The sequence below is a fragment of the Pelodiscus sinensis genome, chromosome 2 (assembly GCF_049634645.1).
Source record: "Pelodiscus sinensis isolate JC-2024 chromosome 2, ASM4963464v1, whole genome shotgun sequence".
Classification (NCBI taxonomy): Eukaryota; Metazoa; Chordata; order Testudines; family Trionychidae; genus Pelodiscus; species Pelodiscus sinensis.
The window spans coordinates 1656129-1660135 of NC_134712.1; the positions used below are offsets into that span (position 1 = coordinate 1656129).

The following is a 4007-nucleotide window of genomic DNA, read 5'->3' on the forward strand; positions in this document are numbered from 1 at the left end:
GAGCCGATGCACAAGCAGCCTAAGCAAAGTTTCTGGGCCCCAAGGGGCCCCTATTAATTGTTAGTATAAGGGGACCCCCAGAATAGTCCTGCTCAGGCCCCCAGTGGCTGGCACCAGCATCGCTGCCCGCCGCACCCCAGCCCACGTGGCCAATGCGAGTCCAGGCTTGGGGGGTCGGAGGGGTCGGCGAGAGCCCGTTTGTCAGCCATCGGGGGCCAATGAGGCTCACAGGGACCCACCCTGCCTGGCAGCTCCCTCGCTACCTGCGTCCCCGGCGTGACGCTCAGGCCAAACCCCCCCCCCCCCCCGGCAGCTGGGCTGGGTCACCGCCCTGTGCGAAAAATATCAGGGCAGCCAGGGCTGGCTTATGCCCCCCCCCCAAAATCTGACCCTGCCATGACCTCATCGTTGGCACGTCATCCTGTGACATCACACTATCTGCTATAGGTGAAACAGCTGGGACCCCCCCCCCCCCAGCGGTGCAATCGAGTGCCCCCTCCCCCCGCAGCCCATATGGGTCCTGCCGGGCCTCGGGCTACACCTGCCCTTGGGCCGGGGCATCTGGGCCAGATCTGCCTCCCCAAGCAGCTGGCACAGCAGGCTGGCACGCCCCTCCCCCCACCTCTGGCCTGGCAACAGAGGGACTGTGACATCACGCGGGGAGACCGGCCCTGGCCCTGGGCGCAAGGAGGCAGGCGGCGAGGGAGCTGGGGGGCCCAGCTAGTGCCGGAGCAGGGGTCCCAGCTCCCCACTTCAGTGCAGGTGCAGGCCGGGGTTAGGCCGGGGGGGGAGGGGACGGACACAGCAAATCCCTGAGAGCGTAGCACCATGGATGGATCACCCCCAGCCTGACCCCCTGGCACCCGGGCTGGGCTTTGCAGGGCTGGGTCCTGACCCCTGACCCCCCTGGCACCCGGGCTGGGCTTTGCAGGGCTGGGTCCTGACCCCTGACCCCCCTGGCACCCGGGCTGGGCTTTGCAGGGCTGGGTCCTGACCCCTGACCCCCCTGGCACCCGGGCTGGGCTTTGCAGGGCTGGGTCCTGACCCCTGACCCCCCTGGCACCCGGGCTGGGCTTTGCAGGGCTGGGTCCTGACCCCTGACCCCCCTGGCACCCGGGCTGGGCTTTGCAGGGCTGGGTTCTGCCCCCTGACCCCCCTGGCACCCGGGCTGGGCTTTGCAGGGCTGGGTCCTGACCCCTGACCCCCCTGGCACCCGGGCTGGGCTTTGCAGGGCTGGGTCCTGCCCCCCCGAACCCCTGGCACCCGGGCTGGGCTTTGCAGGGCTGGGTCCTGACCCCTGACCCCCCTGGCACCCGGGCTGGGCTTTGCAGGGCTGGGTCCTGCCCCCTAACCCCCCTGGCACCCGGGCTGGGCTTTGCAGGGCTGGGTCCTGACCCCTGACCCCCCTGGCACCCGGGCTGGGCTTTGCAGGGCTGGGTCCTGACCCCTGACCCCTCTGGCACCCGGGCTGGGCTTTGCAGGGCTGGGTCCTGCCCCCTAATCCCCCTGGCACCCGGGCTGGGCTTTGCAGGGCTGGGTCCTGACCCCTGACCCCCTGGCACCCGGGCTGGGCTTTGCAGGGCTGGGTCCTGCCCCCTAATCCCCCTGGCACCCGGGCTGGGCTTTGCAGGGCTGGGTCCTGACCCCTGACCCCCTGGCACCCGGGCTGGGCTTTGCAGGGCTGGGTCCTGACCCCTGACCCCCCTGGCACCCGGGCTGGGCTTTGCAGGGCTGGGTCCTGCACCCAGAGCATTCACTGCCCCCGAGCACCTGGCACCCCAGGGCTTTGTCGAGCTGGGCGTCACACGCCCCAGCCAGCCCCTGGCACAGCACTGACCCTCCCTCCTGCCGCTGGCTGGGCAGTGCAGGCTGGGCCTGTCTGAGCACGGGAAGCGCCATTTGGCTCCCTGATGCTGCGGCTTTGCAAGGACCCTGGTCCCTCGTGCCCGCCCCGGGCTGGAGCAAACCGGGCCCACTGGCCTGTGGCCATGCCTGGCCTGCCCCGGGCTCCCCGTTCATTCGCCAGGGCGGGCCCCAGCGGAGATGTCGCCTTCCTTGCAGGTGGTGCTCTGAGCCAGGTTCCCCTGCGAGTCCCTGCACAGAGGCCCGCGAGCAGCCGCGCTGGGATGGTCCCCTGGGGACAGGTAGGCTGGGAAAAGGAGTCTCTGAGCCCCAGGTGCAGGCCAGGAGGGGCTGACCCCAGCACGCGACCCAGGCCAAGCCAAGCCCTGCAGCCCCGCACACCCCATTCCCAGCATGTCTCGGGGGGCTGATGGCATACTGAGGAGCTATAGCAGAACCAAACCTGGCTGGCCTGAGGGCTACCCTAATCTCTGGGGGGACGGGGAGCATTGGGGGTAGGGCTGTGCAAGCCCAATTTGGAGGCCAGGCATCCCCCCTGTCCTGGCAAGTGGAAGAGCTGCCCATGTCCCCAAGTCCAGACTGCTCTGCCTTAGTCTTTAAAAAAAAAAAACTTTCCAGGCATGTCATTGATCACATCATGCAGCAGTGAGTTCCACCAGTAGGGGTGCCACAAAGTATAAAATACTAAACAAAAAATACTGAACATGATGGGAAAAAAATGGGTTGAGAAAAAAAAAGACCAAACTTGTTAAGAAAAACAACAACAGGGGACCGAAGTCCTCGAGCAAAAAAACACCCCACACAAGAAAAGACAAGAGTCACTGCAGGCCGATACCGGACACCAGTGAACGACCCTGTCAGCCATCTCCACCATGCTGCACCTTTGCTTCCGACCATGGGATCTGCCTGCACCCCCTAAGCCAGGGAGAGGACTTCCTGCCCCTCCCCTCCCCTCTCCTAGACAGAGCCAGCAGCAGGGGGAGGGGGCAGGAGGCGAGTCCTCCCCATTGCACCTCAGTGTCTGGCCATTTCAGCTCTCGGGTGGCCCAGCCGTGGCTGCTGCCTGTTGGTCAGGGCCTCATGGCACTGGGCAGGCCAGCCCTGGCCCTCGATCGAGGCCTGGCCTGAGGGGTCGGGGGGCTTGATGTGCCAACCGGGGGGAGGGAGTCCATGATGCCAGGCAAAGGGGGTGCAGGGCCGTGTGGCAATGGGGAATCAGGCTGGAAGTGGGGGGGTGCATGCGGACTCCCCCTCCACAGGCTGACTGGTGGCTTTGCCCCCCCAGCATGGAGGCCGTTGAGTGCTCCCGCCCGTGGTCCAGCCACGTGAAGCTGAGCGTGGAGGACATGCAGCCCTCGGGCCGGCAGACCCCCCAGCGGTCCAGGAGCCGGCTCAGCCCCAACCGGCGCCACAGCAGGCACCGGGCCAACTCCTTCGACGAAGTCCTGGTGGACGAGCTGGACATGCTCCAGGATGCCGCGGCCACCGTCATCCAGGCCGCCTGGCGGGGGTACCAGGCCCGCGAGCAGCTGCGCGCCGAGTACGAGGCGGCCGTCGCCATCCAGGCCCTCTGGCGGGGGTACCTCGCCAGGCAGCAGACAGCCACCCAGCGGGCGGAGGCAGCTTCCTGGGAGGGCTATGGGGCCAAGCCAGGTCATCGCTGGGCCCAGCCAGATTACCGCAGGGCCGAGCCAGGACACAGCAGGGCCGAGTCGGGGTACCGCAGGACCGAGCCGGGGTACCGCAGGGCCGAGTCGGGGTACCACAGGGCTGAGTCGGGGTACCGCAGGACCGAGTCGGGGTACCACAGGGCTGAGTCGGGGTACCGCAGGGCCGAGCCCGGGTACCACAGGGCCGAGTCGAGGTACCACAGGGCCGAGTCGGGGTACCACAGGACTGAGCCAGGGTACCGCAGGGCCGAGCCCGGGTACCACAGGACTGAGCCAGGCTACCACAGGACTGAGCCAGGCTACCACAGGGCCGAGCCGGGGTACCACTGGGCGGAGCCAGAGCTGGAGGAGGAGCAGGCTGCTGTGGTGATACAGGCCCATTACCGGGGCTACCGGGTGCGGTGTGAGATTTACAACCAGCACTTGGCTGCCGCCATCATCCAGGCCCATTATCGGGGGTACCGGGCGCGCCAG

At 67.6% G+C, this 4007-nt stretch overlaps 1 long non-coding RNA gene across 1 annotated transcript; it reads left to right on the plus strand.

Annotated features, from left to right (window-relative positions):
• The first annotated feature begins 607 nt into the window (after positions 1–607).
• On the plus strand, positions 608–3286 carry LOC142826901 (uncharacterized). The gene is made up of 3 exons (XR_012901159.1): positions 608–762; positions 2062–2144; positions 3149–3286. It is a non-coding gene; the product is annotated as an uncharacterized LOC142826901 (long non-coding RNA).
• Positions 3287–4007: the final 721 nt, after the last annotated feature.